Source organism: Haliaeetus albicilla, chromosome 4 (genome assembly GCF_947461875.1).
Source record: "Haliaeetus albicilla chromosome 4, bHalAlb1.1, whole genome shotgun sequence".
NCBI classification, from domain to species: Eukaryota; Metazoa; Chordata; class Aves; order Accipitriformes; family Accipitridae; genus Haliaeetus; species Haliaeetus albicilla.
In genome coordinates, this window is record NC_091486.1 from 7378573 (window position 1) to 7402411 (window position 23839).

At 45.0% G+C, this 23839-nt stretch overlaps 1 protein-coding gene and 1 long non-coding RNA gene across 3 annotated transcripts in view; one reads left to right on the forward strand and one right to left on the reverse strand.

Moving 5' to 3' along the window:
- The window catches only part of HNMT (histamine N-methyltransferase), a 43436-nt gene extending 21869 nt beyond the window's left edge, over positions 1 to 21567 (reverse strand). The window contains exon 1 of one of the 2 annotated variants that reach the window (XM_069780781.1): positions 21441 to 21567. The gene's annotated coding sequence lies outside the window, so the exon portion shown is untranslated. Of the gene's footprint in view, positions 1 to 1976; positions 2115 to 21440 lie in introns of those variants that run through there. The other variant, XM_069780780.1, reaches the window with a different exon arrangement.
- On the forward strand, positions 5593 to 9875 carry LOC138684969 (uncharacterized). Its single transcript, XR_011324188.1, has 2 exons — positions 5593 to 6381; positions 9507 to 9875. It is a non-coding gene; the product is annotated as an uncharacterized lncRNA (long non-coding RNA).
- Positions 21568 to 23839: the final 2272 nt, after the last annotated feature.

The window sequence follows — 23839 nt, forward strand, 5'->3', positions numbered from 1 at the left end:
GGCTTACCTCTGGATCTGATTTAATCACACTCAGCCAGCCCGATAAAAGCAGAAACTAGACGTTGCTTAATGTCTAAAGAATTATTTCTGCTGTCTTCTAATAAAGCACGCTGATGCAAGCTGGAGTCGATAACAAGATCGCTGCGCTGGGGTAGCAAAATCTCATTTTACAGGACAACCTAACTGTCAGTGCCAAAGAGCAGACAGGTTATTGCTCATGCTCCTCCAAGGTTGCTTTTATTAAAATGGAAATTTCCAAAGCTTTGCATGCACACACACGCGGCCACGGGTGCAGACATCCCTTCGAGGGGGAGAGGGGCCAGCCGCAAGGCCAGAGCTGCCGCCTTCCTCCTGCAGCTCGTTAGCTGCGGCCTTTACATCCCGGGGTACCCTGGGGGAACTGCAGCATCGCTGTCTCTGCCCCGGGTGAAGGGGTCCACATCTTCACAGCCCCCATCCTCACCACGGCTTTGGGCTGGGTTTGACATGTACGGCAGCCCCGGGCAGGTGCGATGCTGTCCCCCATGGCTGCAGCCTGTGAATCTGGGTGAGGATTTGCTCTTCCTCCTCAGACCCAGTGTAGGCATCATCAGCTTAAAATTGGGACTTTCACATTTGGGGCTGCTGCAGGTCTTCATGCAACAGGGGCTCGGGACCCCGGTCCCTCTCCAGCGTGGCCAGTCTTAAACCACCATGACTGGTTCATCCCCGCAGGCACTCTCCACCCTTAAAATAGCAAAAAATTGACCAACGCCTGGCTGTATTTTCAATTTTTGTCATTGTAATATGCTGAGCAACTGCAACAGGCCAAACCTGAACGTGGCTATCGAGAACTATTTATTCAACAAACACGTTGCTTTATCTTCCCAAGTACTTCTGAGGAATGGATTATAATTTTTACAAATGTTTGCCTTTGTTAAAATAATTTGGCTTTTTCCCCCTCCTCAAAGTTAATTGAATCAAAAATTCTCCTGAAATATTTCATTATGCACCGCTCCAAACTTCTGGTTTGTCATAGTGAAACATATGAGTGCTCTATTCCCAGACTGAAAAAAATAACTTTTAGAGTATTTCAACTAGTAATTTGAAACTGAAATTCTTAATTAAATTAATCTCAAAAATTCAGGTTCCAAAAATGTTGGTAAGGGATTTCATTATTGTTGTGTCCAGGTTTGGAGGTCGTAAAGGATGGTGAACACCTTCACCGCCTGGTACTCCTTACCAGAAAGAGCTGGTAGAAAGTGATGCTGCTAGAACACTACCCAGAGCGTACAGCTCTCGTCCTGCAAAGCCACGAGGCAGCGATGGACCAGACACGAGAGTCCCAGCCTCTCACTGCCCCTCAGCGAAATGCAGCTCACTTTTTCCTTGGGACTTCAATCTCTGCCAAGAAATGAGTTTCTGTGCTGGAGAAGCGTGAAGGACTCGGCAAAGACCTGGCTCAGGTTATAGATGTCATGGGAAAGCAGAATTGTGCCAGGGAAGAGGAGCTGGTTTTCCTCTTTGCCACTTTTGCTGATGATTTAGGTTTTCTACACAGGTATGAATTTCAGCAAGCAACAATCATTCATTATAAAAAGGCAATTTTTAAGACATTTTACCCATATATGGGTATAATTATTTTCTCTTGTCAAGATGCAGTGATACTAGGACAGAACTGACAGAAATACCTAACTACCTATAAACGAAAAATACCATCTTGGACATCTTTTTTCAGACTGTCACATAGGGCCGCTCCTGGTACCACGCTAACTTAGCGGAGCTTTGGACCCACTGATGATAAAGGCACGAAGCGATACAGAAGTCATGCAGCTCTTAATACCTGCTCATGTTTTAAATCTTTTTCACTTGTAATAGCAATAGTCTGTTATTTATTCCAAAACAAGCACTCCTGGCTCAGAAGATCACTATCTTTCTGATACCCACGCAATATCCACTTGCGATCGGCACCTTCCATGTTATTAATTTCCCCTTACCTCCTCCTGTAGCTGTTCCCTAATGAGCTCATGCGACGAAGAAGATCTGAACGAGCCACATTTGAAAAGCAATCAACCAAAATTAGAAGGGCTTTCTTCTAGCCGCGTTTGGGAGGCCATCACCCCCTCGAGCACATGGGGCTGACGTCTGCTGTCACTCCGGCTCTGACATGTTAATGCAGGAAGCGCGGCGGCTGCCGTCGCAGCATTATTTTGACAACTGAATATTCCACTTCCAGCTCCTCGGCATGGTTCACATGCCTCCTAAATCTCTCTGCTTGAAGTGTAATATTTTCATGCCATTCATATTTCTTCCTGTGGGAACTTATGATAAGCTTTGGAAATGGCTTAGACACACTCACTCCCCTCTGATGGCAGTAGCCGCGTACGACTCTCATTTTGACTAAGATTTTTACTATCTTTGCATTAAGATGACTGTAAAACCATGTATTAGGAACATTTCAGATGTTTGTAAGCCACCATTCTCGCCAAACCCCAGCATTTAAATTACCCTGACCTAGTAAAGAGTATCCTTTCGACAAAATCTGTTTTATTATCTTTGAGTCTATGAGGTCCTGGTCTGGATGGCAGTTGTCAGTACCAGCAGAGGGGTGGCATTCCCACCCCATGTCTGTACAGCCCAGAGCCTATGCACCACTTTGGGCATTAAATTACTGTGGCAACCTATATATACTAAGCATCTAACACAGTCCGTAAGTCTTTTTGAAGAGTTTCTGCTTCCTAGGACAGAGAAGGGGCTTTGCACCCAGCAAGCCCAGCCCCCCATACCAACCACTTGCCTTTGCCTTTTTTTTTTCTTCCAACCCCCAAGACTTTGTCCCTTCTGCAAACTTCATTACAACGATGTGATGTTCTCACAGGTTACTGAGGAAAATACGTTTGATAACAGAGGGCCAGCAAGCATCTGGACTGCCTGCGTGGGAAGCCGGCTCAGCAACACCAGACTTTCTCAGGGGAACCGCGTGGCCCCAGACCTCCCCCCGGCTTTGGGCACAGATGGGAGGAGAAGCTCAACCACGCTGTCGCTACTTTTCCCAGGCCTAACAATGGGTCAAAGGTGGAGGAATAAGGAAAATAAAGATCAAATACTCCTGCAAGCAGCATGGATGGACATGGAGAGCTGCTTGCTGCGTGACCTCTGCTTCTCCAGCCCTCGATTTTCAGCAAGCACCCCCAGCAGACTAAGTTTTAATGGCATCATGTAACTCATAACCACAAAACAAACTGCATCTAGGACCACAGAAACAAGCTGAAATTTTTGCGAAGCAGATTAACAATGACCTCCCTTGTTTTTTAAACGCCAGATGTTATGACCAACTACTGTCACATGCAATTAGACCCTTGGCTGCTGCTATTCAGGGTGGAAAGCGAGATGGTCTGTGACCCGCCAGGGCCTCATCTCACCATGCTGTAGCATGGCTTTGAGCATAGCCAGGCTTTAATTTATACCACATTTTGTACTACAGTTTGAACTAATATATTAGTTTCAGAGCTGTACCACCTACTGCCAAAAAGAGTTGCAAATGTGGAATTTCACAGTGAAATATCGATATAAACTCACTGCTTCCTTGCTAGCACTTGTCAGTACATGGATCATGCAAAAGCCCTTGACCTAGTACTATAACATTGCTCAACAGAAAATGTAGAAGAGCTTTTCATGGATAGTGCTGTCATTTTATTTTTTTTTAATTACAACTTAATTTGAAGCCAACAGGAGCCTTCACTGGAAAGCTACTCCCTGCAGAGTACATTCATGTTTTAGTAAAGGATGCTGAAAAGACCATCTTAAAATTTCCCTAGAAGTAAAAGTACTGTGGATTTTCCCCCCTCTGTGAAAAGTCATTCCCAAAGAAATGACTATTGTTTCCTCAAGCCTTAAACCGAAGGCATATTTATTTGCACTGAAGCCTGATGTGCAGAATTTCCTCTGAAAAGGAATTCTTCAGAAGGCTCCGTGTGGGAGAAGGAGGCTGTGAGGGATGTCTGCAGCGGGGTGGACCTGGAAGGAGGCAGCTTGGCACAGCACCCGCGGTCCCCGATCGCATCCTTTGAGCTCCTTCCCCTGTCACAGCCCAAGTAATTGCCATTCCCGGCGTGGTGTCCTCGCCTTTTCACTCACCCTCCTTATCTATCGCAATGCTTCCTCCTCTCCCTTCCCTTTCTGCCCTGCAGGCCTACAATTGTTGCTTGCAATAATTTTTTTTTTTTTTAATACTGTTTCTATCTCTCGCCTCAATCCAGCTGGTGCCATTGTAGGCAGTTTGCATGTGTCACTGCTTTTTTCAAGCATCATATCCTCCCACAAGATACCGCCACATCCGACTCAGCCTGCCCACTCTCCCCTTTGTGCAGGCTTTATATTGCTGGTTATTTAAACTCCCAGCTATTTTTCAGATTAAATAAACCTGGGACCAGTTACTCTAAAGGTATCAGGGTTTTATTAGAAAGCTACATTGCCATCTTGTTATTTTGATCCCTATTCACCTCTCATCTTCCCACAGACAAAAGCCTCTGAGTTTCTTTATATATATGTGTATTCATGTTTTTATGGAGCAGGAATCCTCTTTGCAATCTCTGCTCTGAGATGAGACTGCTCTGCAGATCATATTCAGTGTTTTACTTGGGTTTGATTTTGTCTCTGCTCTGACAACCCCCTGGCAAAGTTAACGGTAAAAAAAAAAACAAATAAGAAAAGGGCTTCGGGATTTGGTCCTGATTTCAGTGCTAGGAGTTCACCTTCTCGTTATGCTATGGACGCGTGTTTCCCTGTTGCAGCCACATCCAGATTCTGGGGGGACTGGGAAGGGTAGGAGAAGGCAGCAGGGAACAGCTTTTGTGTTACGATATGCAAGGATGGGTATGGTACATAAAAATGCAAAGCAAACTGAAATTCATTAAAGCATAGCAGTTATGTCAAAGAAAGGTAGTTGAAAAAAATACACCAGCTTGCTGCAGTTAATGGATTTTACTAACCATGCCATTCAGAGCCCAGAGGAGGGACCTCCTGGCAGTGGGATGCTTCCTGAGTAACATGGGGTTAAAGCTTCAGCCTCCAGCCTCCAGGCTTGAAAATGTAAAAGTGGTCCAGCTCTGGCTTTCCAGAGGCAAACATCTGCACAGCCATAGGTGAATAAAAATGTGGAAACATGCAAAACTCATCAGGGCAGCCGGGGATTATTTATTTATTTATTTATTTGTTTATTCCCCACTATTTTAGCCTGCAAACAACACTCCCTGTTACGACGTCCTGTTCCAGCCACTTTCTGTTACACACGATGTCTCTTCCAGACTAGAGCTGCGTCAGCAACCGGGCATGAGCTCCACAAAGGACACTACTATTTTGGGGGTGCCTACAAGTCCAACCCCATCTGTCAATTAACAAATTTAAGCAGAGCGTGAAGTGTCAGTCAGACTGATCCCAGCATGCACAGAAAACCTGCCATTTTCTCCACCGCACTACAGCTTTTTCCCTAAGGCACGTCCCACCCTCAGGCAGGTAAGGGCTAAGGCAAACTGAGGCCACCTCCTTTGTCTGTGTTTCTGTACGGTGGGGACAATCCTCCTTTTGTCCCCTCACCTTGTCATATAGGTTGCAGAAGAGGTTTGTGGGGCTCCAACTGTTGCTGTGATTAAAACTGAAAGACATCTGCATAGCTTATAACTCCTACAGGTGATATTCCTCCAGCTCCTATCTTCAGGATATATGTGCAAAATACTCCTATTGATGCTACTTGTCTTAGAGCAGCCCCTCACTTCCAAGTTACAGTGGGAGCTCCAGGCAAAATGAATTGTCCCTGTTGTATCATCGAGGGAACTGAAAAAAGCAAGTCTGAGAACAGCGATGAAAGTAGTAGAAAATAGGAGGCAAATGTAAGGGCAGGGCTGTTGGCGTAAACACTGTGATAAGTTTTAGGTAAGTCCATAGATCAAGGTCCATGAGGTTTAGAAATCCACCGCTGCCTGTAAGTGCAAGCTGGGGTTTGGGGAAGCTGCTAAACAACTGGTAGCTGGGTGGGTATATGAAATAAAACCCAAGCGCCGATGCTGTTTTCACACACTTCAGCTAGCAGTAGTTTTTCACAGGCTTCTTGTTGCTGTTTCTTAGTAATTAGGAAAAAAGCTCCAATTGCGGCACAAATAGTTCCTGTGGTGTAAAACACTAATTAAGGCAGAGAAGAGTGGAGCTCGGTGGCTTGGGCAGACTCTGCCTTCCCTGGGCTGCGAGGTGGCCGGGTCGGGGATGGACCCCTGCGATGTCCCGAGTTTGCATCGTGGCTTTGCATCGCCCACAGGCTGTCCTGCACGATGGGCAGCTGCAGCATAAAGAGAAAAATGAAGAAAAATTTGTGTTTATCCCTCCTGATGGAAGGTAACATCAAGTCAGGTAACAAGAAACAAGGTAAAATTGCTGGGTTGGGTCACCCATGAGACGAAAGCACCAGCTTTGACAAAGAATCCCAGTCTCTACCTGAGCCAGTAACATGGTCCAGTCGTGATTATCCTCTTTCACCTTGTTTTTGTCAGTGGCTTAGAACAGAGGGATTTTGGGGCAGAGGGATAGTCAGAGACTACCCAGGATTTTGGTATGGGGATAGTCACAGACCCCCAGCATCCTTCTCCCAGCAGTGCTGTGGCACCAAAGTCCTTGGGTGCAGTCTCACTGCAGACCAAAGTACAACAACCTCTTCCCAAAGTAAATGACCTTAAGGCCAGCCAGAAACCAAGAATTCCATTTTGTGAAACATTTGGGTTTGTTCCACGGGGACTTAATTGCCTTTTGTTTGCTTTTGTGCAAAAATGAAAGTGTTTGGCAGAAAGAAATGCACTGCAGATAAGCGTATAAACCAGGGATTAAGATACTCGCTGGGGAGACGAGAACCTCCACATCAAATCTTTGATTTATTCCAGGAATTGGGCTTCTGTTAATCACCTATTTTTTAGTTCATTGGCCTAGTTGTATTTGGGGATGAATGTACCATTTTGTCACATCAGAAATGGAACATTAATAGGAATGTACTGTTAATTTGGAGGGTGCTTGTACCCGCTGAAAAGAAATAAATGATGCTATAATTGAGGTTGAAAAATAATTCACTCAAAAACCGTGGAACATTTACAGAATGCAGAAATGCAATGCAAATTTTCATGCCTGAAATATTCATAAATGATTTTGTGAGTCATTGCAGTTACCCTGTAAACAGTGGTTTAGGTAGCCAGTGCTTTGCTCTCGGTTTCATACTCATCCTCCTACGGGCTGAGGAGTCTTACAACCTTCCATCACACCCAGAGGGGTCTATGGTCCTGGTCCAGTGTGCTGATGCTGGGCTGTCCCACCCTGGAGATGGAGGCACCCCATGGTTTGGGCATGGCTTTGCCAGTGCTGGGACCCCTGGGCTGGGCTGGGGAAGAGCCAGAGCTAATCATGTTTTAAGCAAGAAGAGGGGACTGTGGCCACATGGGCAAGATGAGGACAGGGTCTCAGTTGCAGGTGTCACGGGAGTTTAATGCATTGCTGCACTGCGGTCCCCAGCCCTCCCCAGGGATCTGGGTTTTACGCTGGGAACCATCACCAAGACACTTGTAGCATCCTTCTTTGCTGCAGCCAAATCCTTCCCCGCACCAAAACCCACAGCACCTCCCGGGCTGGTACCTTGTGACGCTGTCTCCTACAAAGTGTTTTTCACCCCTTGCCCAGGCTGGAGCTGCTTCCCCATCCAAATTCATCCAAATTCAGCGCTGGCAGAGGAGTCTGAGGTCTGCCGGGGTCACCGACACTCCCGGCAGCAGTGAAGGAATGAGTGGGGCAGGCACCCTGCTACCAGCCAAGCCCTCCCAGGGGTGGCAAAAAGGGGCAGAAAAGGGATTTGGGCAACTGGGGCTGCTGAGGGGGTAAGCGAAGGCTCTCCCAGTCTCTGCAGCTGAGTTTGGTCTCCTTTGTGCACCAGGACCCAGCGTTGCCACAGCCCCTCCAGCTGCTCCTGCTTCTGACATCATGGTCAGGATTTTGGGGGAGTCGGCAGGCTGTGAAGAACCAACCTGGCCTTAGTTTGGGCCCTTCGAAATGCAGACATCAAGAACTTCCCCAGCATGCTTAAAAGCTGCATCTACCATACACAGTGGCTTTAGAAGGAGCTTAATATAAAACTTTGGAGCCACCTTTTTCCAGACAGAGGTTTTACAGCATGGGAACAAGGCAGGAAAGTTGGGAAGAAGGGATATTATTATTATTATTATTATTATTATTATCATCACCATCATCATCATTATTTATTTATTTATTTAGCCTTGGTGTTACTTACTGCTCCCAGAGCAAGGGAGTGGGATCTTTAGCAATCATTCAAAAACAGGGGCACATCTCTGTTTCAGGCCCCTGCAACCGAGGTCAGCACCACGAAGAGAAGGGACCCTCTGGCAGCCGGGAAGATGCAGCTGTGCCATCCAAAACACATACTGAGCTGCTGAGTGGTGTTAGTAACATGATAATGCCATGAAAAGCCTTGATAAAAATATGCCTTATTCTTCCATTGATCAGCTCTGTTTAAGCTGGATGTACCAGGTTTAATGAGAGAAGTAACCTGTCTTTCGCCCAAATAGTTTAATTATCCTGAAGTTGACGGAGAGAGCGCCTGTAGTTACACGCGGCCTTCTGTAACTTTTCAGCTGTTGTGATGAAGTAGGAAACAGCATTATGGCACTTACAGCTATTGATTATTTAAACTAACGGACTGAGACTGATTGAATCTATTGCCACAGCCAGGGGATTCTGCCTTGTGTTTCTTTTATGAACTCAGCAGAAAACATCTCTCAAACTGCAGGGTGGAGAGGTGGGCAGACCAGTGAGCACCCAAGTCCAGGCTGCTCCAGTGACAGTACTGGGGTGCAAGGAGTGCGTTCTTCACCTCGCTGTGGCACCTCATCCAAATTTCTTTAGACCAAAACTGCTTTGTTAATCCTTGTCCCACTAGTATACTTCTCGTTTATGGTCTAATGTAGGTTTTTCATGGGACTGTCTTCCTAAATCGCATTCAAGTGCAAGAGATGGAAAATTTAAGAAAGCAGAGAAATGTATGCAACACAGTAAATGTCTGAGGGGAGCTGAGGAAATGGCAATAAGAATTTGTTCATCTAACAGACTTCACTTCTGGTCTCCCTAGACAGCTTGCCTAGACCCATCTAGCAGTCTGCCACATCACACTCATTTTTGAGGTAATTTCATGTTGAGCTTCAGTTGGATAGCTAGTGCTGAAGGGCAAGCTCACCAGCTTTACCACTACACCTAGATTTCCTTGTCATTACCAGGATACACCGAATCCACCCTTCCAATTATTTATTTTGGTTAGGTACTTGGCCCAAATGTAGCTCCTTTTGTACCTCCTGGAGCGTAATAGGAAAGATACAAAGCTGTTGAGTTCTGCCATTTCCCTCAACCCAGGCCAAAGGCTGGCCAGCACCTCAGCCATCCACCCACTGCCCAGACATCTGGAGCCATAAAAGCCCTTTTGCTTCACACAGGTGGCAGTACAGTCCCCATGGGCCATTCAGGCTTCTGGGAAGAGCTTTGCACCATGCCATTTCCCTGCTTCAAGAGAAGATGTACAGTGAGTGCCAGCCAGCACATCTGATGGAGTCTGCTCCTGTCAGGAACCTCTGGAGTTTATGATGACATTAAGATTTTGGCCGACGAAGGCAACAATGCTGAGGCAACCGATTTGATTTGTACAGCCGCTATCTCGGTGATAGGTAATATTTTGGTTATGCACTGAGAGTGATATAACATTAACATGGTGCAGAACATATGGGTTGAAAACTGCCTGGCTGAATCACTCAAAATGTAGGTAAAAAAACAAAGACTTCAAAATAAAGATTACTCCTAATCAGAAAGGTGAATTTCCTAGCTCAGAAAAAAATATTAGGGACATAGGGCAGGAATTAGATGGTCTGCCTGGTGGATGGGCTGCCTGATGTCAGGCTGATGCCTCTGAAAATAAGTGTTACACATTTACTAATACTTCCATAATGCTATGTTTACAAGGGAGGAATCTGCTGTGGGCTGGAGCCACAGAACAGGCAAAAGCAGGCAGCAGGAAAGGGATGGCTGGACAACCTGGTGTTCATACACACAGAGCATTGTCCCTGTGCTAAAGGCACGGGTTACTGAGGAAAATGGTTCAGGACTTTTGAAGATATAATATAATCTGACCAAAAAAAAAAAAAAAAAGGCAAAAAAGGCTAAAGTCTAAGTAAGCAGTTACGACGTGCAGCCTATATTGGTATCTTGCAAATGTCATGGGTCTTTGCATATTCTTGATCAGATACAACTTTAATGACCACCAAGCATAAACACAAAATTTCTGTGTTAAAAGCCTCAAATGACTTGTGTGTTTCAAAGCTCTTTTACAAATCACACATTCAGACAACAGAAGTTTCCATCACTTACCTGCCTAACATATCCTAAAGATACTTTTAGGATTGGAACTGTGAACAAATCATGTGGTGGAGGAGTGCACTACATGACATATTTAGGGCCATGAAGGTTTTCTGCCACCTCTGCCCCATGGTTCAGACCAAGGCTTGTCCACCCAACAGCTCAGCCCCAAACAAGAAGACTCGTGCCCTTCTCCTCTGGCAAGGCCAGCTCCCCTCCATGGGTTGACTCCCCACGCGAGCAGTGCTGTGGAGGGTTTCAAGACCTTCAAGTGTTCCCCTGAGGGTCTGCTCACATCTCTGTTTCCTCTCCCTTTCTCACGTTATGTCAAAAGTACATTTATAAAGAACAAGAAATTATTTAATGGACTAACTAGACTGTCCAGTAGGTTGTTTAGAAGTGTTATAATTATCTATATGCAATGACAGCTGGGTCAGTCACATGCTTATAATATCTGTTAGCCATTTAACAAGATGTAAATTAGACAAAATCAGTCCTTATACAAATAGGACTGGGGGAACATCCCCAGCATGGCCAACACCCCCAGGCTCCATCACCTGCCTGTGTCTGGGGATGTTTGCCATGCCAGAGACATCAGCCTCTCTGCTGCTGCCACTCTGGATGGACATAGGTGTCCTACAGGTCTCATGGCAGCACCCTGAGGACGTCTCGGCTGTCCCCAGGCACCTTGAACATCCCATGACATGTGAAACGCCACCTCACAGGCTCCTTCGCCACCTCCCCTGCAGGCGCAGCTGGTGGCTCCGTCACTTGCCCCTCAAGCAGCTCAAAGACACCATTCGTGCCCCTTTCGTCGCCATAAAAGAACAAGGACTAATAAAAATTGCTCTTCGCGATGTTTTGCTGTTCTCTGCAGGTGGGAAGCGCCATTGCCCATCAGCAGGGCAATGCTGACCTCTGCTGCCTGAAATCAAAATTATGAAAATAATTGGCCAGGTGGCTTTGGCAGAGCAGCTGCAACACTGCCCACGTGTAATATGATTTCCATGTCACCTAACCTGGGTGAGCACAGGTTTGTAACTTCAGACCCAGAAGCCACATCTTGAGGAGATGCTCTAAAAGCCAACCGGGTTACAAGTCGGGGCCAAATCCTTTCCCCATGGCGATGCTGGGGGCTTGGCTGCCTCCCGAAGCAGGGAGAGCCAGGGTCGGTGTCCCCACGCCTGGCAATTGGTGCCAACGTGCCCACTCCATCCAGCATAGTGGGTCTTAGAAGAGCCGCAGTGAGTGGGCATGCAGCAGCCATCAGCTCGGCTGCCTCCACCAACTGCTTCAACATTTTGCTCTGCTGGTCGGGAAACTGGTGGGGAGAGGGTGCCACGGAGCCAGAAGTGGTGTTGCAGCTGCCCAGGCAGAAATTTGGATTTTCATATTTAGAAAATATTAGCTTGTCAAAACATAATTATAAAAATAGAGGTTATACCTCTTAAGTATACTTGGGGGTCCAGCAATGAATAGTGCTGAAAGGAGCACCAGACCCGGCAGCGTTTTCTAGGGTCTTCCTCAAGGGCCAGTCACACTGCTTAATATTTCCATTAATGATCTTGGCAGAAAATGAAGTGTGTGGTGATAAAAATGTGCTGATGCCACAAATCCAGGGGACACCTTCAGTATAGAGGATTGGGATATGACACTGAAAGGAACAGATGTCTTTGAGAGCTGAAAACAGAATTTGGGATGGTGCAAGGTGATAAGCAAGGGACTGCTCTGCTGCAGCAAGAGATGAGTCTGTGGTGCCACGGTAATGCAACCAGGTGAAAAAGGCAAGTGCAATCCTAAGATACATCAGTCAGTAGGTGTACTTTCCACAGAGAAGGGAAGCAACGTAGTCATTTTGGAGTTATTTGAGGGCTGCAGTTTAACCCACCTGTGTCGCAGAGGAGCTTTGCTGCGGATGCTGAGACACCAGCACGACCTCCACCCCGGCAGGCTGGGTTTGCGGCCCCAAGCGCTGTATGAGTGTGCAGGGCCACATCACCTCCAGAAACCCTTCCCAAAGCAGTTCTAGGAGGTTTCCCCACTCAAGTTATTCCTACAGCAGTCCTGAAGATCTCCCCTGAGCTCATTACGATGGATGCAGTGTACAGACTTGAGTCCATTATATCTGTGCTGCTCCCTGTACTCTGCTGGTTTTACACAATTTGCTGAACGTGCAGTGCTCAGCCTGACTGCAAGCTCTTTTGTAAGGGCTCGGGGGCAAAAAGTTAATGGAAGCAGCTCGCTCCTGCTTTCCTTGCAGGGAAAATCGAGAGCAGCCCTGCAGCCTCCCAGGCACTCACCTCCCCCAGGGACCTGGGGATCCATCCTGCATCCCTGAGCTACAGACACTTTTGCCAGTTAGAGAATAAGGGAATAAGAGGGGTAGATATTTCTAGATTCAGATCCACCGGCTTTGGCAACTCTTGGAGGAGGAAGAGAGAAGCAAAAGGTTCAGGGGAGGCAACACTGGAGCAATTGCATTACAAACCAATTGCAATCCTGCCAAGTTCTCTTCTGTGTTGTCCACACACTGATTATAGCTGCAATGAGAACCACTGAGGGCTTTTTGCTGAAAAAACCCTCTTTGCATTCACATACAACACAGAAAACTTTCAACTTGCTACCAGCTGGTGTACAGGCGATACAGAAGAGGAGCAAGGCACGTGTTGTTCCCAAGCAGGCAGCATGTAAAGGGAAAGCTCATGTGTTAATGCAGCACCCTTGGGGAGGTTTTGCCACCAGTTGTGTTTTCTGGTATCTGCATAAGGCGTTTTATTACTGCTGCTAATCTGCAGCTGGGCAAACAGAGACACAGAAGAGTCAAGTGACCGACTCGTATAGGGAAAAGGAAGAGTCAGGGGCTCAGCAAACGGTGCTGGCTCCTCGGCACACAGACAAACCCAACAGCGCTCCACCCTGAGAGAGTTTTGGCTGAAGGATACGCCGCCTAACCCTCTGCCGCTCCTAATCAGAGGGAGAATTATGTGTGTTTGTGGTCAAGGTGGTCTATCCTGGGACGTGTATTTCTTAGTCATTGTCACAAGGGCTAATTTATCTTTGGTAATTAGTTTCTGTGCCTTGGAGCAGTGAAGCGCAAATAAGCATTTAACATTGATCTATTGCAGCACTTCCCTGGGTAAATAGATGGCTCTGGTGTTGGCTGATGCTGATGCATCAGTGTCTTTTATGATCAGAGGAATCACTCAAGCATCAGCTCAGCCACAAGCCAAAAAGCATGTCTAAGCTTTTAAAACCAAACTCAGGGAACACATCTTCTCTGAACTGCTAGTGCTCTGGAAGACAACAGCAGCATTTCCCTCCTCCTGCTCCGAGTCACAAGCCCAAAGTACTCCTGAGGGGGGGATCATATGAAAGAGAAAGACAGAAGCTTGAAGACTAGGGTGAGCACAAATGTCTTTTGCTTTTTTGAACCTCATGATTGCTTAGGTTCAGGTTTTATAGCCACTACACAACCTGCATGGCCAGCCCAGGACCATAAGCTGCCCTAATTAACCTGTTGTCAGTTTTCAAGCAATTACGTGTGCTTATATGTGTTTTCTTTTCAGCTGCAAGAATGTAACGTCACAAGTCTAGGAGGAAAGAGCTGTAATAAATCTGTCGAGTCAGGAGTACAGCGATGAGACCACAGACTGAAAAATGTGATGCAGGAACCCAGAGCCCTGGTTGCCTGACCTCATTTGTGGGACTGGTTTTGGTGCAAAGGCTGGAGGAAACTTTAAGTGTAGAGATTGAAATGGAAAACAGGGTGTAGTGCACCACAGGGTCCTCGGGCATGGCACAGATCATGTTGGATGGGCTCTTCTTTGGGAAGATTATTTACCTGTTTACTTACTTAGACTGAAAAAATGCCACCATTCTAATCTTTCCTGTCTTTGCCACATGGGGGATGATTATCTCAACAGGAGAGCCATCCGGAGATGATGAAGTGGGTGAGGAAATGGCTAAAAGAGAGATGCTAGATGGTATTTTGAAAAGGCAAATGTCAGACTAAACAAAATTCACTGCGGAATGTCTATGGACTAATCACAGATAGTAATTTCAGTAAAAGTCTTAGCAAAAATGACAGAAACATGAAATTTGTTGGTGACAAAAATTTGTTGATAGCTGGGGGCTATCACCAGTACCAACAGGGATAGGGATGTTGTAAAAAAAAACAACCCACCCAAACAGCTGATTTTGAAGACTTTGGTAACAGAATGCACCAGCAATTCGTTGCAGCAGCAGCAATGGCCCCTAACAGGAGCACCCGCTCGAATCCGAGCTTGTCGATGGGACCACCGGGGAAAGAAAGATGCACGTATGCTGGTTTAGCCCCGGCATACAGAACAGATGCAGACGTACAATGTCTGGCAAAAATGAGCAAAGGAAATATATTTTCATTGGAAGGGAACTATATTAAGACATTCATTGAAAAGAATAGATGTAATAGTTGCTAACCTACATGGAACAGAAGCAGAAATAATAATTTAAAAAGGCATTATTACGCACTAAGTGGGGTGGACTATAAAGTACCAGTTAATCTAGAAATAAATTATAGACACTAAAATCTGTTAGAGCTAGTATATTTTTTCATTTAATTAAATGTGTTGTTATTATTTGGTAGGGAAATTCTTTATTCTGTGATACCTAATTATTTCTTTGAAAAAGTTGTATGTTCATCTTTATAACTGTGAAATTAAAAAACAGGCCATAAAGTCTCACTGTGATTGAGAGATTCTTCCAGAATACGGAGAGAAATACTAATTCAGTGCCCATCACCTGGATACACCGGCTCTTCCACAACCATATTTAACAAAGTGCAATTTAAAAACTATACCTTCCTGCCACAGGGGCTGAGAAGTATTAGCTGCTTGCGGTGCTCAAAAATTATCCCAATTCTTCATGTGAGGTATGAAACTGGGCTGCACAAATTCAAAGTGGCTAATTTTATCATGACCCCAAAAATGTGTAGCAGTTGGAAAATAATTTCTCCCCAGCTATTAGCTCCATTGTCCTCATTAAATATCTTTTCTTTCGCTGGTTAGATTGGAGATGGAGAGGACTTATTCTCACTATTCATGATCATGTTACTGAATCTTTTTATTGCAGTGGACAAGTTGCTGCGGCCAACATTTAAAATTTGGGTATTTGGGTTTATCAACTTAAGCCCTAATTTTCAGGCACATTTTCTTTTTTTAAGGCCACAAAAATACCCACTGGCATCTGTGAAAATCAGATCACTAGTATGAGTTCCTAAAATAGAAGTAGGAACTAGGTGGCTAATTCCAGGTGCCCTCATTTGGAAATGGTCTCACACTTTTGGCTATCTAGAACCAGTTCTAATTGCAGTTCAACAGGAGCTCCCAGTTTTATAAAAGAACTGACACATCATAAATATATGATCTAAAAAATCTCCTTATCAATTCTTCTGACTTTTTTCCTCCCCCTGGATTTGTTTTAGTTTGACACCCTCTGCTTTGTTTGAACTTTTGCACTTTTTTCCCCCTCTCTGTGGCACTTTCTTTCTTGAGATCTCCAAAGCACAGGGAAAAGCAGTAAAAAACTGTCACGGTTGGACTTCCAAGCCTGTGTGGTATAAAGAGAGTCACAATTAGACAAAACCAATTGATGGTCTGGTGAACTGATGAATAAAACATGCTTCGATAAAAGAATCTGCCTAAGTGCAAACTATCATTATAACGTAGCTTGGGTGGAAAAAGGCTGCTTTCCTCAGTCGAAATTCCTCAGAGCCAGAAGAGCATTTTCAGACTACTCTTACTGAAATAACCATCAAGGTGTTCAGCAAAGTAGTTATCCACCTCAAAAATACAGGTTATCAAATAAAACTCTGTTTCCAAGGATTTCAAACATGGAATTTTCTCAGCTGCAAATTCAAAGGGAAGCAGATGCCTAGGAGCCTTATTATCATTCGGGCAGTTATTAAAGAATAGAAATCATCAAGAGAGAGCAGAATAGAAGATCGGGTTGAAAAGTACAAACCACTTTTTTTTCCTGACAAGTCAAATATCAAAATAAATTCACTTCAGGCGCATTCACATCAGTTTTCATCAGCTTTCTTGCAAGACTTTTATTGGCACAAATGATCACAGGGAGCAAACTTCACGCTGAAAGTGCTCTGCCCACCTCCGAAGGGTAAGTTCATTAGGAAGGATTAATTGGATGAAGGCATTATCTCCTTTGAGAGGTCTTTTTCATGTCAGCACTTAATAACGTTCACTCTATTCCAGCTAACTCAGAAGTGCAACTTTCCACTGTCATTCTGAATAGGCAAAACACCACTCTCTCGCATCAACTATTTTTATTTCCATTGTAATGAAACAACCGCCCTTTACTCAATGATCAAAGGAAGATAGATGCCACAGTAGAGGACAGAAAATGAGGTACCGGACGTTCAAAGGACACATTATGTCTGCTGATGTGACCTGCTTTTGCTCAGTGAACTTATCTACGAGCATCTCGACTCGGACGTACAGGGTAGGCTACAGCCTTGTGCAATGCTTTGTGCTGAAGCCCTGCAGTAGGTGAGACCAACTTCTGCCTTTAACAAAGAGCTTTAGTTACTTTTTGGGCATTGTGAAGGCCTTTGGCACATTCATCGCTGAATAATAGCCTGCAAGAGAGATGCGTGAAATCACATTTTTTATAAGCAACTAAAAGCATTGCCTCCTGTTGAAGTCACCTGACACCATCTCTACTTAGGACTGAGAAGATTTAGAGCATTTGCATTTGTTGTTAAAGGAAAAAGAAAAGAAAGTTTCCAACTCTTTAAAAAAGGACAGGTTTGATGCCAGTGCTGTATTTCTGCTTGTTGTGCAAGTGGTCCTATGAAATACAGGATTTGCTGAGGGTTGGGTCACCATTTTTTACATGAATGACATTGCAAAGTGCTTGGTTTGTATTTGTCTAAGCATTTCAAGCAGGGTGGTTCTCCTGTACCGTGACGGCAGCATCAGCTAAGGTTCTGCAGATACTGTAATTTCCTTCTCTTTCAGATAAGATTTAACTGACATGCAAAATATTTTAGGAAGAAAATATTGTAGTTTTAAAGAACTCAGGATTTTCTGTGGCTATATAGCAGGCTGCATTTTATACGTTCTTTAAGTTATATGATTATAACAAGAGAAATCTGCCACCTTTAAGGTTTTCGAATTGTTCCTATCCTAAATCTTGGTTTTCTGTGTTTAAGAACTTCCCCCAGATTCTCATTCCTCAAGCTGAAATGTCTCAAGCTCAGTTTCATCTTGACAGGAAATGTCTGGAATGCATGAAAAAAAAAAGCATAAAGAGAATGGCTTTACATCTAATCTTTTACCAGAAAAAAACCCCACATGAATACTATCATATCTTTTAAATGCATGGCAAAAATCACGAGAAATAATGGTTGTCACCGAGAGAAAGGCTTTTCCTTGTTCTGCCGGAGACTGATGTCGAGCGACTGGGTTGTAGAAACCTTCGCAGATGAAGCAAAGACAAAATTTGGGGTTTTTTTCATCCCGGTTGAGGAAGACACTTCCCTTTGCAAGGCATCACCAGATCACCATGTGCTTGAAGGGCTGAAAGAAGCCTGAGGGCTGGCAAGCGGCTCTGCTGGCCTGGCTGGAGGAGAGGGTTGGTGCAGGAGCCCTTGGGAGGAGAAGCGACAGTAAGCTGGCACATGGGACATTTGAGGACAAGTTGTGCCCCTTGCACAAAAAGAAAGCTGTGTGGCCTGCTCCTGCAGGGTTTACTTTTGTAGATCTTTTTTCCATGCAGCATTTCAATATTATCTGTTTATCCTTAGGTACGTGTTAGCTAAAGGGCGAATTTCCATCTTTATGGGCTGAAAGCAGAAAGGGCTGAGAGAGGCAGAAGAGCCTCATGGTCAGAGGGATGACACTTGCAGCACATAGAGGCAGCAGGTGGGAGCAGATCAAAGATGCTTTGGGTCAGCATCGGGGGTTTTGTGCCGACGCCCAGGGCTGCAGTTATGGGCAGGTATTTCAGAAGGACCCCCGGGGCAATCGATGCAGAAAGCCTCCCTTGCCTGTGTATCATGGCAGGCTGCTCTTGGGAAGCCTTTCACGTGGCTGTCCCATTCCCATGGATGAAAGGGGGCTGAAACGAATATTGTGGGAAAATAGGGAGCAATTCTGAAAGCACACAAATAGAAAAGCTTACAGGATCAAGCAAGACCTCCCCTGCCTCTCGGAGGCGTTTCCCTCCACCTTTGCACCCTGGCAGGTCATCTGAGCCCTGACGGGAGTGATGGGGACTTGCACTGGTGAGAGGTTTCTTGCTGGGTCAATGCACCAAGGACGTTTCAGCTGAAGAAAAGCCATTTGTTTCCAAAGTACAAAAATGTGAGCAAGAGAAAAATATTTTGTCTGCTCTGCATTCAATCCCAGTCCACACACACTGCAAGTGCCTGACTTGCAATTAATAATGTCAGACCCTTTTACACTTTTAGAGAAGTTATTTATTATTACTATTGTATTGGCATGACACTTATCACCTCAGTAATAAAGCCTCTCACTTACAGTAATGGATCTAGCCTCATGACCTGCCTGCAAGGAAAGGAAGATTTTAAAGATGGAAAATTGGGACCCAGCAAGATGAAGTGATTATGGCCAGACTGGGGAAGCCCATGGCAGGGCCCCGTGCAAAATGCAGCTCTTCTGGGAACAGGGACAGACCTTAATTACAAAAATGATCTTCCCTTTGCATGCTCAGATTTAAATGTTTCTCTGTTGAATAGCCAAGTGAGAAGTTTTTAACAGCAGGTACTCTCTGATATGATTTCTAGCCTGATTTTGGAAGCAGAAGATGACAAACTGTTTTGCAGTAGGGGTGTACATGAATGTTAATGGCAGATCAAGGAGCGAAGTGACACAACAGGAGTCACAGCCAGCCCTGACAAACCCAGCGTATGGGCTTTCGAAAGAGGCAGCCATCACCTAGCACAGAGGTGAAGTCCTGCCCAAACCCAGCCTACCAAAAGGCGCCATCCTGCACCACAACGCTGGTGCTCTGTCTTCACAGCAACTTAAATCTGATAATAAAATTACGAGACCTGCTAGAAAAAATGTTATAAGCAGCCACTGAGAGCCGACAGACAACCCACCAGTTCTGCTTTGCCAACTGTTCACCCTCAGCTGGAAACACACTCGGTGTCACCGTGATGAGCTCATATGTTTCTCCCCAGAGGACTGAAACTGTGTGATGGAAAAACTTTTCCTCCATCTCTTCCCCTTGCAACATTAGGGAGCATCTCCTGGCTGGCTCCCGGTGCCCACCTCTCCTCCCCCTGGGCCATCAAAAGGCAGGGGAGGATGGGGGAAGAAAAAGAAAGATGTCATAGAAGATTGACTATTTTCTTTATTTCCTACTTTCCTTCTCTCCCTAGACGGGACAGGATTCTGGTCAAAGTGGAGTTTTTGTCTGAGCCTGAGTGAAATTTCGTATATATTCTTACATTTTTCAGGGACCATTGTGACACATAAATAAACAAGACTCCAGTACCAGTATAAATGCTAATTATGTTCAAAAGCAATTTCTTGCCGAGTGATGGAATTGGAAGATTTATTTAAATTCCCACCAGAACAAGAATTAATTTGGGGACTGTATTTGTTGCGGGGGGGGAGGGGGCTGTTCCTTTTCATGTACAGGGACGCGAAATACAGCTCACCCATACAAAAGAGAAAGCAAGAAGTTTACTCTCCCGTTTATACCTTTACCAGGATTTGTACTACGGGATATATTAATGTTCTTAGTTTAAGATTTCAGAAGCATCAGAAATATTAATAAACATTAAGCAGTGGCTCAGGAATAATTTATACAAAGTGCAATGAAGGTAGGCTCTGGCAGTGCTTGTTGTTTTAAGGCATTTGTAATTGGGTGAGACGCTCCTAGTAAAACACCCAGACGAGCGCACGTCGTTTGTTTTGTGTCACCTTAGGCTCTGAAGCAAAAAAACTGCATTAACATTTGGCAGGAATTTCGAGTGAGTCAGGGTGGAGGTTGGCCACGACCCGGTGTCCCCTGAGCACAGGAGGAAAGTTTTCCTTAATTTGGCTGCCTTGAGATAAGGCCATGGAGGGGGGGTGTTGTTCTGCCAGAGAAGGGAGCTGAGAAGGATGAGACCTCGGAGGCAAGCCATCACAATTAAATAAGCTCAGGAAGGACATTTAGGCTGAAATTTGTATTTTTGTCATTGTTATTTTTAAGCTTGTAAAAACAAGTTCTGGCACAAGGAAGTAAGTTTGGGTGAATCATTTTTAGACTGAAGGTTATTCACAGTTGAGTTGTTTGATTCTCCAGTGTTAATTACTTCTGCTTTGTGTTGGATCATATGAGTCACAGGGATTTCTTTGCATCCCAAAGTGGATAACCAACATGTAAATTTGGAGACTGTAGTTGCTAGTAAATAATGGAGAAGGTCTATGAGTTAAATGTATTACATCTGCAGAACTTTTATCTGAATTTCCTCAAATACCATCCCCTTTCTCCAAATAACAAATGACATCATCTGCACAAGCACGAAAAAACAAAGCCAACATTTATCTGTATGAAAACATCTGCAAATCAAGATCTCACGGACTGTTTGTTCAGCACTGAAAGTATATTAGCCCTTCTTCCAGAAATAATAAAATCAAAACATTTACCCTCTGGATGACCATTTAGGTACCTTGTAAAGTAAAAGCACTCTGAGTCAGGAAAGCATTACAAGGTGTTCATAAAAGCAAGGGGCTCAGTCTTGTCATAGTGAAGTCAATGGCAAAGTGCCCACAGAGCTAAAACCTAAAGAAAACAGCCACTGGAGAAATGAGTTGTAATCTTCCTTAATCCACAATATCAGCTGTTGACAGATACATAGCGAGTGATTAATAGGATGCTAAAAAATGTTAACAAAGCAATAGGGACTTAGGAACTCCTCTGAAAATTTCTTTATCACGTTTCTAAATTCAGCAGAGGTACCATCATTACAATGTATGACAAAACATATGTTTTCGCTACAAACTTACCGGCAGGTCTAACCAAAAATGTCATTAGACTATCAGGAAGCGACTAGTGGAAATGAAACTCCTGTTCTGCTCTTCCCTGTTCCTTCTCAGAGATGAGAAGAAAAGCCCCACTGGGATCCGGCCATCTCGTATGTTCTACGAACTCTCTTCAGACCCAAGATCTTTCCAGCTGTAAGATTTTTATTTTTTTTTTTAAACAAGAAATTAAAGGAGAATGGGGGATGAACAACACATTTCCTGCATTTTGTAACAGCTGCTGCTTTAGCTAAAACCAGTGGCCTTAAATAACACGGTGCAGGAGGGCTGGCCCACAACCTCCTCTGGGTGTCCAGGCTGCAGCTCCTGCGCCAGGCTGATCGCATGAACATATTTGTATTAGAGGGATAAGCTGTCAGTTCATTTCTTTTCCTGTTTTAGGACTGATTGCAAGGGACATTTGCATTGATAAGGGTGCTCTTAGAGACAGGAAGGGACTTTATACCGGTGGCAGGAGGAGATCTTTGTTTGCTTTGTGATTTCTGAAGGGGCGTGGATCTGAATTTCAGCATTTCCCAGCAGAACTGGGCTGGCTGACAAATGCAGCAGAAGTCGGGGGGGGGACACCAGTGTTATTAGGGGTGTCTGTCCAGACCCCGAGGTGCTCACCCCCCAGCCAGGAGTTTGGGTGACTGCCCTTGGGTGAGAAGGAGCCAGAGAGAACCTCCTCGAGGTGGCTGTCTCTCCCCAGCCAGCCTGGAGCTACTCTGCTGGGACAGGACAAGGGCTCTCATGGCACTGTCAGCATGTTTACTAGGACCATGCCACTGTGTCCATGCCAAAATGAGGAGATTTCCAGGCTTTTGCTGTCTGGTGTCCCAGCAGCTTGACACATAGCAGAGTGACCAAGCACTGGTCCATAGATGTCTTTGGAGGCCTAACCAGAACTCTCACCATCTCGCAAGATTTAAGTTTGTGTTGATACTTAAGTAGTGGAGTTGAGTGACTCCAAGGAGCTATGGTTAATAACAAAGGTATTTTAGACTTGGTTTAGATACTTGTTCTCAGTCTGGAGGATATGACCTTCAAAAAACACTGTACTTTAAACAATAGGGTGATAAACAACTTCTCAGAATTATGACCTGAGGCAGAAGGTTATTATTCCTACAAAGGCCTTTGTAAGCTCCAGGAAGGTTGGTACGATCCTACCACCAGTACATGGAGCTACAACCGGCAGCTTCAAGGAGATTTATCTGGCCTTTGCTCCCTTCTCTGCTGCATACTAAGCATGTGGAGATGGTTCATGTTTGGGGTCATCAGGACTAATTCCATCAAAAGATAAAAGACACTGCATGTTCAGCTCGCAGTTACTCCAGTCCTTCCCATCATAAAGGTCTTTGAGAAAGGTCAGTCCCTCAGGAAACCCGAATCCTGTGCCTAGCAAGGTCTATCTGACAATACATCTGATGAAGCAGTTCTGAACCACACATGGTTTCAGGGCAGCTGGAAGACTATTTTCTGGGCATAAGCATGCCCTGAATTTTCCTGGGATTTCCTAAGTACAACCTTGTGGCAATTTCTCTGCCACATCTAGATCTTGCCTCAGGTTTCTTCACCCAAGGGACCTCCAGAACTAGCATCCCAAGTCTGAAGACTGCAGGGCAAACCCTGGTGTCTCAATGAAAATTATTAACACAGATACTGTACAGCTCATGACTATTAGAGATCTCACTTACAGCCATGCATTTATTTGATGTATTTATTTATGATGAATGCACGGGGTACCCAAAGATTTTCTACATTCTTGATATAAGCCTCAACAGATTTCTGTGGGCAAATATTAAAGGGATGAAAAAAAAAGTTCAGCACCTGTATTTTTAATTTTTGCTCCCTGACTGAGGTTCTTTTTAATCTTTTAAATATATGCTCCAGCATATTACTAACTTGAAATAAGGATAAAATCTGCAACTGCTCCATTTAAAAATAATGCATTTGGGGTTTGTAGGCATTGCCTCTACTCCAGAGTACACGCGGCAGCTTACTACATGGTTATCCACAAAAGCCTTCGCTTTGGGCCGGAGCAAGCTGTCGTGCTGACGGAGCGGCACGGCTCCCTCGGGAAGCCACGGACCTGCTCCTCACTAACTGTGGCACTGGCATCTGCCATGAAACTCATTGCTGAGCCGGGCTTATCCTGGACTGAGGTCAGCAAGGTTAATTCGGCTCAAAGCCAAAGCAGAAGCAACCTCTTACTCCTGACATCCCCTTCTTTGTGTTTTCCTCCCCCCGGCCAGCCACGGCACCTGGTTAGCTACCTGCAGGCTTGTGCTTGAGAGGCAGCCAAGCTGCAGCACTTCAGCCATCGCGTGGGGGAAAAAAACCAACCCAACAGCAAATTTTGTGCAGACCTCGTTGGCCCCATG